The sequence below is a fragment of the Phyllobates terribilis genome, unplaced genomic scaffold, assembly GCF_046119375.1.
Source record: "Phyllobates terribilis strain yellow unplaced genomic scaffold, ASM4611937v1 Scaffold_108__1_contigs__length_5656254, whole genome shotgun sequence".
In the NCBI taxonomy this organism is placed as follows: Eukaryota; Metazoa; Chordata; class Amphibia; order Anura; family Dendrobatidae; genus Phyllobates; species Phyllobates terribilis.
The window spans coordinates 132662-146744 of NW_027362868.1; the positions used below are offsets into that span (position 1 = coordinate 132662).

General features: G+C 45.0%; 11 non-coding genes across 11 annotated transcripts; all 11 read left to right on the forward strand.

The window, feature by feature from the left end:
- The first annotated feature begins 224 nt into the window (after window positions 1–224).
- LOC141199576 (U2 spliceosomal RNA) lies at window positions 225–415 on the forward strand. The gene has a single exon (XR_012271324.1). It is a non-coding gene; the product is annotated as a U2 spliceosomal RNA (small nuclear RNA).
- Window positions 416–1536: 1121 nt separating this feature from the next.
- LOC141200770 (U2 spliceosomal RNA) lies at window positions 1537–1727 on the forward strand. The gene has a single exon (XR_012272480.1). It is a non-coding gene; the product is annotated as a U2 spliceosomal RNA (small nuclear RNA).
- Window positions 1728–2848: 1121 nt separating this feature from the next.
- Window positions 2849–3039, forward strand: LOC141199587 (U2 spliceosomal RNA). Its single transcript, XR_012271335.1, has one exon. It is a non-coding gene; the product is annotated as a U2 spliceosomal RNA (small nuclear RNA).
- A 1120-nt stretch (window positions 3040–4159) lies between these two features.
- LOC141199598 (U2 spliceosomal RNA) lies at window positions 4160–4350 on the forward strand. Its single transcript, XR_012271346.1, has one exon. It is a non-coding gene; the product is annotated as a U2 spliceosomal RNA (small nuclear RNA).
- A 1123-nt stretch (window positions 4351–5473) lies between these two features.
- Window positions 5474–5664, forward strand: LOC141199609 (U2 spliceosomal RNA). Its single transcript, XR_012271358.1, has one exon. It is a non-coding gene; the product is annotated as a U2 spliceosomal RNA (small nuclear RNA).
- A 1121-nt stretch (window positions 5665–6785) lies between these two features.
- Window positions 6786–6976, forward strand: LOC141200771 (U2 spliceosomal RNA). The gene has a single exon (XR_012272481.1). It is a non-coding gene; the product is annotated as a U2 spliceosomal RNA (small nuclear RNA).
- A 1120-nt stretch (window positions 6977–8096) lies between these two features.
- On the forward strand, window positions 8097–8287 carry LOC141199622 (U2 spliceosomal RNA). The gene has a single exon (XR_012271370.1). It is a non-coding gene; the product is annotated as a U2 spliceosomal RNA (small nuclear RNA).
- Window positions 8288–9410: 1123 nt separating this feature from the next.
- On the forward strand, window positions 9411–9601 carry LOC141199633 (U2 spliceosomal RNA). Its single transcript, XR_012271381.1, has one exon. It is a non-coding gene; the product is annotated as a U2 spliceosomal RNA (small nuclear RNA).
- Window positions 9602–10722: 1121 nt separating this feature from the next.
- Window positions 10723–10913, forward strand: LOC141200772 (U2 spliceosomal RNA). Its single transcript, XR_012272482.1, has one exon. It is a non-coding gene; the product is annotated as a U2 spliceosomal RNA (small nuclear RNA).
- Window positions 10914–12034: 1121 nt separating this feature from the next.
- On the forward strand, window positions 12035–12225 carry LOC141199644 (U2 spliceosomal RNA). The gene has a single exon (XR_012271392.1). It is a non-coding gene; the product is annotated as a U2 spliceosomal RNA (small nuclear RNA).
- Window positions 12226–13347: 1122 nt separating this feature from the next.
- Window positions 13348–13538, forward strand: LOC141199655 (U2 spliceosomal RNA). The gene has a single exon (XR_012271403.1). It is a non-coding gene; the product is annotated as a U2 spliceosomal RNA (small nuclear RNA).
- The last annotated feature ends 545 nt before the right edge of the window (window positions 13539–14083 follow it).

The window sequence follows — 14083 nt, forward strand, 5'->3', positions numbered from 1 at the left end:
GGCGGGTGGGAACAGCCGGGGGTTGAGGGTACTGTGCTAAAAGAGGTGGAGTTATGCAGATCTAAAACGCGTGGATTGCAGCAGCAGCAAGCCGAAAAGTGCAGGCATGTGAGGGATCTAGAGGTTGACAGCATGTCTTCTTAACGGGAGTCCAGGTGGCCATCTCCACAAATGGACTTTTCAGAATCCTTGGGTGGCACCGTAGTCGGAAACCAATTCTGGTTATCGCTTCTCGGCCTTTTGGCTAAGATCAAGTGTAGTATCTGTTCTTATCAGTTTAATATCTGATACGTCCCCTATCTGGGGACCATATATTAAATGGATTTTTAGAACAGGGAGATGGAAAAAGAGCTTGCTCTGTCCACTCCACGCATTGACCTGGTATTGCAGTATCTCCAGGACCGGTGCACCCCTTCTTTAATGCAGTTTCTAAAATCAGAAAGAATTGAATTCAATGCTTTTTGTTCATTTTGCTTGTTTGTCGGATTTTGGGATGGACTCTTTGGCTTTGCTTTTCTTCTCCTCATTGGATTTTTCATGTTAAAAGTTGCAGAAGCCAGATGACAAGCTCATTTTGGTTCAACTTCAGCAACTGTGCATTGCATTGCCATGTAATGTAATGTAATGCAATGCTATCTATCTAGCTCTCCCTCTATACTTCCTTTTGGATAAACAGACATATTAGGCAAGCATTTTGGAGCTTTCACCTAAATAACTACAGGTGGTGAGATAAGCTGCACAATATAATTGACCTTTCAGTATATTGTTGCACACACACCATCTATTTAGCAAATGCCCTTGTTATCAACAGCAGCCTTTTAAACTCACCTGAGCTAACAGGTATGTGAGCTGGTTACTCTGCTGCGCTTAAAATTTCTTTTTTGGTTTGCTACAATGCCTTTTCTGAAACGTTGTCTCCCTCTGCTGGAACACTGACTTCTTTCATTTAATGCCTGCAGACTATAAAAGAGAAACCAACCCAAAAAGTTTGGTTGATTAGTCTGTGGCATTCTTTTAAACTGTTGCTTATGGCGGTCTCTGTGAGCTTCTCAGTGACATTCAGCCATCCAGGTATCCCGCCTGCAGTAGACGGAATGTGGCAATGGAACGCTGGCTGCGCGTGTCATAATAGGCTCTGAGCCTTTATATACCTGCGCACAGCAGCAGCCACCTTCATTCTGCTGCTGGACAGCCAGCAGCAGCAGCAGCAGGAGAGGTAATTAATCAGCAACCCTCCTGCTAAGGGTAGACAGCTGCTCGTTCCACCCCCCCCCCCGCCTTAATTGGTTCTCCTCCCTTCCAACGGTGTTGAGGCGGGTGGGAACAGCCGGGGGTTGAGGGTACTGTGCTAAAAGAGGTGGAGTTATGCAGATCTAAAACGCGTGGATTGCAGCAGCAGCAAGCCGAAAAGTGCAGGCATGTGAGGGATCTAGAGGTTGACAGCATGTCTTCTTAACGGGAGTCCAGGTGGCCATCTCCACAAATGGACTTTTCAGAATCCTTGGGTGGCACCGTAGTCGGAAACCAATTCTGGTTATCGCTTCTCGGCCTTTTGGCTAAGATCAAGTGTAGTATCTGTTCTTATCAGTTTAATATCTGATACGTCACCTATCTGAGGACCATATATTAAATGGATTTTTAGAACAGGGAGATGGAAAAAGAGCTTGCTCTGTCCACTCCACGCATTGACCTGGTATTGCAGTATCTCCAGGACCGGTGCACCCCTTCTTTAATGCAGTTTCTAAAATCAGAAAGAATTGAATTCAATGCTTTTTGTTCATTTTGCTTGTTTGTCGGATTTTGGGATGGACTCTTTGGCTTTGCTTTTCTTCTCCTCATTGGATTTTTCATGTTAAAAGTTGCAGAAGCCAGATGACAAGCTCATTTTGGTTCAACTTCAGCAACTGTGCATTGCATTGCCATGTAATGTAATGTAATGCAATGCTATCTATCTAGCTCTCCCTCTATACTTCCTTTTGGATAAACAGACATATTAGGCAAGCATTTTGGAGCTTTCACCTAAATAACTACAGGTGGTGAGATAAGCTGCACAATATAATTGACCTTTCAGTATATTGTTGCACACACACCATCTATTTAGCAAATGCCCTTGTTATCAACAGCAGCCTTTTAAACTCACCTGAGCTAACAGGTATGTGAGCTGGTTACTCTGCTGCGCTTAAAATTTCTTTTTTGGTTTGCTACAATGCCTTTTCTGAAACGTTGTCTCCCTCTGCTGGAACACTGACTTCTTTCATTTAATGCCTGCAGACTATAAAAGAGAAACCAACCCAAAAAGTTTGGTTGATTAGTCTGTGGCATTCTTTTAAACTGTTGCTTATGGCGGTCTCTGTGAGCTTCTCAGTGACATTCAGCCATCCAGGTATCCCGCCTGCAGTAGACGGAATGTGGCAATGGAACGCTGGCTGCGCGTGTCATAATAGGCTCTGAGCCTTTATATACCTGCGCACAGCAGCAGCCACCTTCAGTCTGCTGCCTGACAGCCAGCAGCAGCAGCAGCAGGAGAGGTAATTAATCAGCAACCCTCCTGCTAAGGGTAGACAGCTGCTCGTTCCACCCCCCCCCCCGCCTTAATTGGTTCTCCTCCCTTCCAACGGTGTGGAGGCGGGTGGGAACAGCCGGGGGTTGAGGGTACTGTGCTAAAAGAGGTGGAGTTATGCAGATCTAAAACGCGTGGATTGCAGCAGCAGCAAGCCGAAAAGTGCAGGCATGTGAGGGATCTAGAGGTTGACAGCATGTCTTCTTAACGGGAGTCCAGGTGGCCATCTCCACAAATGGACTTTTCAGAATCCTTGGGTGGCACCGTAGTCGGAAACCAATTCTGGTTATCGCTTCTCGGCCTTTTGGCTAAGATCAAGTGTAGTATCTGTTCTTATCAGTTTAATATCTGATACGTCCCCTATCTGGGGACCATATATTAAATGGATTTTTAGAACAGGGAGATGGAAAAAGAGCTTGCTCTGTCCACTCCACGCATTGACCTGGTATTGCAGTATCTCCAGGACCGGTGCACCCCTTCTTTAATGCAGTTTCTAAAATCAGAAAGAATTGAATTCAATGCTTTTTGTTCATTTTGCTTGTTTGTCGGATTTTGGGATGGACTCTTTGGCTTTGCTTTTCTTCTCCTCATTGGATTTTTCATGTTACAAGTTGCAGAAGCCAGATGACAAGCTCATTTTGGTTCAACTTCAGCAACTGTGCATTGCATTGCCATGTAATGTAATGTAATGCAATGCTATCTATCTAGCTCTCCCTCTATACTTCCTTTTGGATAAACAGACATATTAGGCAAGCATTTTGGAGCTTTCACCTAAATAACTACAGGTGGTGAGATAAGCTGCACAATATAATTGACCTTTCAGTATATTGTTGCACACACACCATCTATTTAGCAAATGCCCTTGTTATCAACAGCAGCCTTTTAAACTCACCTGAGCTAACAGGTATGTGAGCTGGTTACTCTGCTGCGCTTAAAATTTCTTTTTTGGTTTGCTACAATGCCTTTTCTGAAACGTTGTCTCCCTCTGCTGGAACACTGACTTCTTTCATTTAATGCCTGCAGACTATAAAAGAGAAACCAACCCAAAAAGTTTGGTTGATTAGTCTGTGGCATTCTTTTAAACTGTTGCTTATGGCGGTCTCTGTGAGCTTCTCAGTGACATTCAGCCATCCAGGTATCCCGCCTGCAGTAGACGGAATGTGGCAATGGAACGCTGGCTGCGCGTGTCATAATAGGCTCTGAGCCTTTATATACCTGCGCACAGCAGCAGCCACCTTCAGTCTGCTGCTGGACAGCCAGCAGCAGCAGCAGCAGGAGAGGTAATTAATCAGCAACCCTCCTGCTAAGGGTAGACAGCTGCTCGTTCCACCCCCCCCCCGCCTTAATTGGTTCTCCTCCCTTCCAACGGTGTTGAGGCGGGTGGGAACAGCCGGGGGTTGAGGGTACTGTGCTAAAAGAGGTGGAGTTATGCAGATCTAAAACGCGTGGATTGCAGCAGCAGCAAGCCGAAAAGTGCAGGCATGTGAGGGATCTAGAGGTTGACAGCATGTCTTCTTAACGGGAGTCCAGGTGGCCATCTCCACAAATGGACTTTTCAGAATCCTTGGGTGGCACCGTAGTCGGAAACCAATTCTGGTTATCGCTTCTCGGCCTTTTGGCTAAGATCAAGTGTAGTATCTGTTCTTATCAGTTTAATATCTGATACGTCCCCTATCTGGGGACCATATATTAAATGGATTTTTAGAACAGGGAGATGGAAAAAGAGCTTGCTCTGTCCACTCCACGCATTGACCTGGTATTGCAGTATCTCCAGGACCGGTGCACCCCTTCTTTAATGCAGTTTCTAAAATCAGAAAGAATTGAATTCAATGCTTTTTGTTCATTTTGCTTGTTTGTCGGATTTTGGGATGGACTCTTTGGCTTTGCTTTTCTTCTCCTCATTGGATTTTTCATGTTAAAAGTTGCAGAAGCCAGATGACAAGCTCATTTTGGTTCAACTTCAGCAACTGTGCATTGCATTGCCATGTAATGTAATGTAATGCAATGCTATCTATCTAGCTCTCCCTCTATACTTCCTTTTGGATAAACAGACATATTAGGCAAGCATTTTGGAGCTTTCACCTAAATAACTACAGGTGGTGAGATAAGCTGCACAATATAATTGACCTTTCAGTATATTGTTGCACACACACCATCTATTTAGCAAATGCCCTTGTTATCAACAGCAGCCTTTTAAACTCACCTGAGCTAACAGGTATGTGAGCTGGTTACTCTGCTGCGCTTAAAATTTCTTTTTTGGTTTGCTACAATGCCTTTTCTGAAACGTTGTCTCCCTCTGCTGGAACACTGACTTCTTTCATTTAATGCCTGCAGACTATAAAAGAGAAACCAACCCAAAAAGTTTGGTTGATTAGTCTGTGGCATTCTTTTAAACTGTTGCTTATGGCGGTCTCTGTGAGCTTCTCAGTGACATTCAGCCATCCAGGTATCCCGCCTGCAGTAGACGGAATGTGGCAATGGAACGCTGGCTGCGCGTGTCATAATAGGCTCTGAGCCTTTATATACCTGCGCACAGCAGCAGCCACCTTCAGTCTGCTGCTGGACAGCCAGCAGCAGCAGCAGCAGGAGAGGTAATTAATCAGCAACCCTCCTGCTAAGGGTAGACAGCTGCTCGTTCCACCCCCCCCCCCCCGCCTTAATTGGTTCTCCTCCCTTCCAACGGTGTTGAGGCGGGTGGGAACAGCCGGGGGTTGAGGGTACTGTGCTAAAAGAGGTGGAGTTATGCAGATCTAAAACGCGTGGATTGCAGCAGCAGCAAGCCGAAAAGTGCAGGCATGTGAGGGATCTAGAGGTTGACAGCATGTCTTCTTAACGGGAGTCCAGGTGGCCATCTCCACAAATGGACTTTTCAGAATCCTTGGGTGGCACCGTAGTCGGAAACCAATTCTGGTTATCGCTTCTCGGCCTTTTGGCTAAGATCAAGTGTAGTATCTGTTCTTATCAGTTTAATATCTGATACGTCCCCTATCTGGGGACCATATATTAAATGGATTTTTAGAACAGGGAGATGGAAAAAGAGCTTGCTCTGTCCACTCCACGCATTGACCTGGTATTGCAGTATCTCCAGGACCGGTGCACCCCTTCTTTAATGCAGTTTCTAAAATCAGAAAGAATTGAATTCAATGCTTTTTGTTCATTTTGCTTGTTTGTCGGATTTTGGGATGGACTCTTTGGCTTTGCTTTTCTTCTCCTCATTGGATTTTTCATGTTAAAAGTTGCAGAAGCCAGATGACAAGCTCATTTTGGTTCAACTTCAGCAACTGTGCATTGCATTGCCATGTAATGTAATGTAATGCAATGCTATCTATCTAGCTCTCCCTCTATACTTCCTTTTGGATAAACAGACATATTAGGCAAGCATTTTGGAGCTTTCACCTAAATAACTACAGGTGGTGAGATAAGCTGCACAATATAATTGACCTTTCAGTATATTGTTGCACACACACCATCTATTTAGCAAATGCCCTTGTTATCAACAGCAGCCTTTTAAACTCACCTGAGCTAACAGGTATGTGAGCTGGTTACTCTGCTGCGCTTAAAATTTCTTTTTTGGTTTGCTACAATGCCTTTTCTGAAACGTTGTCTCCCTCTGCTGGAACACTGACTTCTTTCATTTAATGCCTGCAGACTATAAAAGAGAAACCAACCCAAAAAGTTTGGTTGATTAGTCTGTGGCATTCTTTTAAACTGTTGCTTATGGCGGTCTCTGTGAGCTTCTCAGTGACATTCAGCCATCCAGGTATCCCGCCTGCAGTAGACGGAATGTGGCAATGGAACGCTGGCTGCGCGTGTCATAATAGGCTCTGAGCCTTTATATACCTGCGCACAGCAGCAGCCACCTTCATTCTGCTGCTGGACAGCCAGCAGCAGCAGCAGCAGGAGAGGTAATTAATCAGCAACCCTCCTGCTAAGGGTAGACAGCTGCTCGTTCCACCCCCCCCCCCGCCTTAATTGGTTCTCCTCCCTTCCAACGGTGTTGAGGCGGGTGGGAACAGCCGGGGGTTGAGGGTACTGTGCTAAAAGAGGTGGAGTTATGCAGATCTAAAACGCGTGGATTGCAGCAGCAGCAAGCCGAAAAGTGCAGGCATGTGAGGGATCTAGAGGTTGACAGCATGTCTTCTTAACGGGAGTCCAGGTGGCCATCTCCACAAATGGACTTTTCAGAATCCTTGGGTGGCACCGTAGTCGGAAACCAATTCTGGTTATCGCTTCTCGGCCTTTTGGCTAAGATCAAGTGTAGTATCTGTTCTTATCAGTTTAATATCTGATACGTCACCTATCTGAGGACCATATATTAAATGGATTTTTAGAACAGGGAGATGGAAAAAGAGCTTGCTCTGTCCACTCCACGCATTGACCTGGTATTGCAGTATCTCCAGGACCGGTGCACCCCTTCTTTAATGCAGTTTCTAAAATCAGAAAGAATTGAATTCAATGCTTTTTGTTCATTTTGCTTGTTTGTCGGATTTTGGGATGGACTCTTTGGCTTTGCTTTTCTTCTCCTCATTGGATTTTTCATGTTAAAAGTTGCAGAAGCCAGATGACAAGCTCATTTTGGTTCAACTTCAGCAACTGTGCATTGCATTGCCATGTAATGTAATGTAATGCAATGCTATCTATCTAGCTCTCCCTCTATACTTCCTTTTGGATAAACAGACATATTAGGCAAGCATTTTGGAGCTTTCACCTAAATAACTACAGGTGGTGAGATAAGCTGCACAATATAATTGACCTTTCAGTATATTGTTGCACACACACCATCTATTTAGCAAATGCCCTTGTTATCAACAGCAGCCTTTTAAACTCACCTGAGCTAACAGGTATGTGAGCTGGTTACTCTGCTGCGCTTAAAATTTCTTTTTTGGTTTGCTACAATGCCTTTTCTGAAACGTTGTCTCCCTCTGCTGGAACACTGACTTCTTTCATTTAATGCCTGCAGACTATAAAAGAGAAACCAACCCAAAAAGTTTGGTTGATTAGTCTGTGGCATTCTTTTAAACTGTTGCTTATGGCGGTCTCTGTGAGCTTCTCAGTGACATTCAGCCATCCAGGTATCCCGCCTGCAGTAGACGGAATGTGGCAATGGAACGCTGGCTGCGCGTGTCATAATAGGCTCTGAGCCTTTATATACCTGCGCACAGCAGCAGCCACCTTCAGTCTGCTGCCTGACAGCCAGCAGCAGCAGCAGCAGGAGAGGTAATTAATCAGCAACCCTCCTGCTAAGGGTAGACAGCTGCTCGTTCCACCCCCCCCCCGCCTTAATTGGTTCTCCTCCCTTCCAACGGTGTGGAGGCGGGTGGGAACAGCCGGGGGTTGAGGGTACTGTGCTAAAAGAGGTGGAGTTATGCAGATCTAAAACGCGTGGATTGCAGCAGCAGCAAGCCGAAAAGTGCAGGCATGTGAGGGATCTAGAGGTTGACAGCATGTCTTCTTAACGGGAGTCCAGGTGGCCATCTCCACAAATGGACTTTTCAGAATCCTTGGGTGGCACCGTAGTCGGAAACCAATTCTGGTTATCGCTTCTCGGCCTTTTGGCTAAGATCAAGTGTAGTATCTGTTCTTATCAGTTTAATATCTGATACGTCCCCTATCTGGGGACCATATATTAAATGGATTTTTAGAACAGGGAGATGGAAAAAGAGCTTGCTCTGTCCACTCCACGCATTGACCTGGTATTGCAGTATCTCCAGGACCGGTGCACCCCTTCTTTAATGCAGTTTCTAAAATCAGAAAGAATTGAATTCAATGCTTTTTGTTCATTTTGCTTGTTTGTCGGATTTTGGGATGGACTCTTTGGCTTTGCTTTTCTTCTCCTCATTGGATTTTTCATGTTAAAAGTTGCAGAAGCCAGATGACAAGCTCATTTTGGTTCAACTTCAGCAATTGTGCATTGCATTGCCATGTAATGTAATGTAATGCAATGCTATCTATCTAGCTCTCCCTCTATACTTCCTTTTGGATAAACAGACATATTAGGCAAGCATTTTGGAGCTTTCACCTAAATAACTACAGGTGGTGAGATAAGCTGCACAATATAATTGACCTTTCAGTATATTGTTGCACACACACCATCTATTTAGCAAATGCCCTTGTTATCAACAGCAGCCTTTTAAACTCACCTGAGCTAACAGGTATGTGAGCTGGTTACTCTGCTGCGCTTAAAATTTCTTTTTTGGTTTGCTACAATGCCTTTTCTGAAACGTTGTCTCCCTCTGCTGGAACACTGACTTCTTTCATTTAATGCCTGCAGACTATAAAAGAGAAACCAACCCAAAAAGTTTGGTTGATTAGTCTGTGGCATTCTTTTAAACTGTTGCTTATGGCGGTCTCTGTGAGCTTCTCAGTGACATTCAGCCATCCAGGTATCCCGCCTGCAGTAGACGGAATGTGGCAATGGAACGCTGGCTGCGCGTGTCATAATAGGCTCTGAGCCTTTATATACCTGCGCACAGCAGCAGCCACCTTCAGTCTGCTGCTGGACAGCCAGCAGCAGCAGCAGCAGGAGAGGTAATTAATCAGCAACCCTCCTGCTAAGGGTAGACAGCTGCTCGTTCCACCCCCCCCCCCCCGCCTTAATTGGTTCTCCTCCCTTCCAACGGTGTTGAGGCGGGTGGGAACAGCCGGGGGTTGAGGGTACTGTGCTAAAAGAGGTGGAGTTATGCAGATCTAAAACGCGTGGATTGCAGCAGCAGCAAGCCGAAAAGTGCAGGCATGTGAGGGATCTAGAGGTTGACAGCATGTCTTCTTAACGGGAGTCCAGGTGGCCATCTCCACAAATGGACTTTTCAGAATCCTTGGGTGGCACCGTAGTCGGAAACCAATTCTGGTTATCGCTTCTCGGCCTTTTGGCTAAGATCAAGTGTAGTATCTGTTCTTATCAGTTTAATATCTGATACGTCCCCTATCTGGGGACCATATATTAAATGGATTTTTAGAACAGGGAGATGGAAAAAGAGCTTGCTCTGTCCACTCCACGCATTGACCTGGTATTGCAGTATCTCCAGGACCGGTGCACCCCTTCTTTAATGCAGTTTCTAAAATCAGAAAGAATTGAATTCAATGCTTTTTGTTCATTTTGCTTGTTTGTCGGATTTTGGGATGGACTCTTTGGCTTTGCTTTTCTTCTCCTCATTGGATTTTTCATGTTAAAAGTTGCAGAAGCCAGATGACAAGCTCATTTTGGTTCAACTTCAGCAACTGTGCATTGCATTGCCATGTAATGTAATGTAATGCAATGCTATCTATCTAGCTCTCCCTCTATACTTCCTTTTGGATAAACAGACATATTAGGCAAGCATTTTGGAGCTTTCACCTAAATAACTACAGGTGGTGAGATAAGCTGCACAATATAATTGACCTTTCAGTATATTGTTGCACACACACCATCTATTTAGCAAATGCCCTTGTTATCAACAGCAGCCTTTTAAACTCACCTGAGCTAACAGGTATGTGAGCTGGTTACTCTGCTGCGCTTAAAATTTCTTTTTTGGTTTGCTACAATGCCTTTTCTGAAACGTTGTCTCCCTCTGCTGGAACACTGACTTCTTTCATTTAATGCCTGCAGACTATAAAAGAGAAACCAACCCAAAAAGTTTGGTTGATTAGTCTGTGGCATTCTTTTAAACTGTTGCTTATGGCGGTCTCTGTGAGCTTCTCAGTGACATTCAGCCATCCAGGTATCCCGCCTGCAGTAGACGGAATGTGGCAATGGAACGCTGGCTGCGCGTGTCATAATAGGCTCTGAGCCTTTATATACCTGCGCACAGCAGCAGCCACCTTCATTCTGCTGCTGGACAGCCAGCAGCAGCAGCAGCAGGAGAGGTAATTAATCAGCAACCCTCCTGCTAAGGGTAGACAGCTGCTCGTTCCACCCCCCCCCCCGCCTTAATTGGTTCTCCTCCCTTCCAACGGTGTTGAGGCGGGTGGGAACAGCCGGGGGTTGAGGGTACTGTGCTAAAAGAGGTGGAGTTATGCAGATCTAAAACGCGTGGATTGCAGCAGCAGCAAGCCGAAAAGTGCAGGCATGTGAGGGATCTAGAGGTTGACAGCATGTCTTCTTAACGGGAGTCCAGGTGGCCATCTCCACAAATGGACTTTTCAGAATCCTTGGGTGGCACCGTAGTCGGAAACCAATTCTGGTTATCGCTTCTCGGCCTTTTGGCTAAGATCAAGTGTAGTATCTGTTCTTATCAGTTTAATATCTGATACGTCACCTATCTGAGGACCATATATTAAATGGATTTTTAGAACAGGGAGATGGAAAAAGAGCTTGCTCTGTCCACTCCACGCATTGACCTGGTATTGCAGTATCTCCAGGACCGGTGCACCCCTTCTTTAATGCAGTTTCTAAAATCAGAAAGAATTGAATTCAATGCTTTTTGTTCATTTTGCTTGTTTGTCGGATTTTGGGATGGACTCTTTGGCTTTGCTTTTCTTCTCCTCATTGGATTTTTCATGTTAAAAGTTGCAGAAGCCAGATGACAAGCTCATTTTGGTTCAACTTCAGCAACTGTGCATTGCATTGCCATGTAATGTAATGTAATGCAATGCTATCTATCTAGCTCTCCCTCTATACTTCCTTTTGGATAAACAGACATATTAGGCAAGCATTTTGGAGCTTTCACCTAAATAACTACAGGTGGTGAGATAAGCTGCACAATATAATTGACCTTTCAGTATATTGTTGCACACACACCATCTATTTAGCAAATGCCCTTGTTATCAACAGCAGCCTTTTAAACTCACCTGAGCTAACAGGTATGTGAGCTGGTTACTCTGCTGCGCTTAAAATTTCTTTTTTGGTTTGCTACAATGCCTTTTCTGAAACGTTGTCTCCCTCTGCTGGAACACTGACTTCTTTCATTTAATGCCTGCAGACTATAAAAGAGAAACCAACCCAAAAAGTTTGGTTGATTAGTCTGTGGCATTCTTTTAAACTGTTGCTTATGGCGGTCTCTGTGAGCTTCTCAGTGACATTCAGCCATCCAGGTATCCCGCCTGCAGTAGACGGAATGTGGCAATGGAACGCTGGCTGCGCGTGTCATAATAGGCTCTGAGCCTTTATATACCTGCGCACAGCAGCAGCCACCTTCAGTCTGCTGCCTGACAGCCAGCAGCAGCAGCAGCAGGAGAGGTAATTAATCAGCAACCCTCCTGCTAAGGGTAGACAGCTGCTCGTTCCACCCCCCCCCCCGCCTTAATTGGTTCTCCTCCCTTCCAACGGTGTGGAGGCGGGTGGGAACAGCCGGGGGTTGAGGGTACTGTGCTAAAAGAGGTGGAGTTATGCAGATCTAAAACGCGTGGATTGCAGCAGCAGCAAGCCGAAAAGTGCAGGCATGTGAGGGATCTAGAGGTTGACAGCATGTCTTCTTAACGGGAGTCCAGGTGGCCATCTCCACAAATGGACTTTTCAGAATCCTTGGGTGGCACCGTAGTCGGAAACCAATTCTGGTTATCGCTTCTCGGCCTTTTGGCTAAGATCAAGTGTAGTATCTGTTCTTATCAGTTTAATATCTGATACGTCCCCTATCTGGGGACCATATATTAAATGGATTTTTAGAACAGGGAGATGGAAAAAGAGCTTGCTCTGTCCACTCCACGCATTGACCTGGTATTGCAGTATCTCCAGGACCGGTGCACCCCTTCTTTAATGCAGTTTCTAAAATCAGAAAGAATTGAATTCAATGCTTTTTGTTCATTTTGCTTGTTTGTCGGATTTTGGGATGGACTCTTTGGCTTTGCTTTTCTTCTCCTCATTGGATTTTTCATGTTAAAAGTTGCAGAAGCCAGATGACAAGCTCATTTTGGTTCAACTTCAGCAATTGTGCATTGCATTGCCATGTAATGTAATGTAATGCAATGCTATCTATCTAGCTCTCCCTCTATACTTCCTTTTGGATAAACAGACATATTAGGCAAGCATTTTGGAGCTTTCACCTAAATAACTACAGGTGGTGAGATAAGCTGCACAATATAATTGACCTTTCAGTATATTGTTGCACACACACCATCTATTTAGCAAATGCCCTTGTTATCAACAGCAGCCTTTTAAACTCACCTGAGCTAACAGGTATGTGAGCTGGTTACTCTGCTGCGCTTAAAATTTCTTTTTTGGTTTGCTACAATGCCTTTTCTGAAACGTTGTCTCCCTCTGCTGGAACACTGACTTCTTTCATTTAATGCCTGCAGACTATAAAAGAGAAACCAACCCAAAAAGTTTGGTTGATTAGTCTGTGGCATTCTTTTAAACTGTTGCTTATGGCGGTCTCTGTGAGCTTCTCAGTGACATTCAGCCATCCAGGTATCCCGCCTGCAGTAGACGGAATGTGGCAATGGAACGCTGGCTGCGCGTGTCATAATAGGCTCTGAGCCTTTATATACCTGCGCACAGCAGCAGCCACCTTCAGTCTGCTGCCTGACAGCCAGCAGCAGCAGCAGCAGGAGAGGTAATTAATCAGCAACCCTCCTGCTAAGGGTAGACAGCTGCTCGTTCCACCCCCCCTCCCCGCCTTAATTGGTTCTCCTCCCTTCCAACGGTGTTGAGGCGGGTGGGAACAGCCGGGGGTTGAGGGTACTGTGCTAAAAGAGGTGGAGTTTTGCAGATCTAAAACGCGTGGATTGCAGCAGCAGCAAGCCGAAAAGTGCAGGCATGTGAGGGATCTAGAGGTTGACAGCATGTCTTCTTAACGGGAGTCCAGGTGGCCATCTCCACAAATGGACTTTTCAGAATCGTTGGGTGGCACCGTAGTCGGAAACCAATTCTGGTTATCGCTTCTCGGCCTTTTGGCTAAGATCAAGTGTAGTATCTGTTCTTATCAGTTTAATATCTGATACGTCCCCTATCTGGGGACCATATATTAAATGGATTTTTAGAACAGGGAGATGGAAAAAGAGCTTGCTCTGTCCACTCCACGCATTGACCTGGTATTGCAGTATCTCCAGGACCGGTGCACCCCTTCTTTAATGCAGTTTCTAAAATCAGAAAGAATTGAATTCAATGCTTTTTGTTCATTTTGCTTGTTTGTCGGATTTTGGGATGGACTCTTTGGCTTTGCTTTTCTTCTCCTCATTGGATTTTTCATGTTAAAAGTTGCAGAAGCCAGATGACAAGCTCATTTTGGTTCAACTTCAGCAACTGTGCATTGCATTGCCATGTAATGTAATGTAATGCAATGCTATCTATCTAGCTCTCCCTCTATACTTCCTTTTGGATAAACAGACATATTAGGCAAGCATTTTGGAGCTTTCACCTAAATAACTACAGGTGGTGAGATAAGCTGCACAATATAATTGACCTTTCAGTATATTGTTGCACACACACCATCTATTTAGCAAATGCCCTTGTTATCAACAGCAGCCTTTTAAACTCACCTGAGCTAACAGGTATGTGAGCTGGTTACTCTGCTGCGCTTAAAATTTCTTTTTTGGTTTGCTACAATGCCTTTTCTGAAACGTTGTCTCCCTCTGCTGGAACACTGACTTCTTTCATTTAATGCCTGCAGA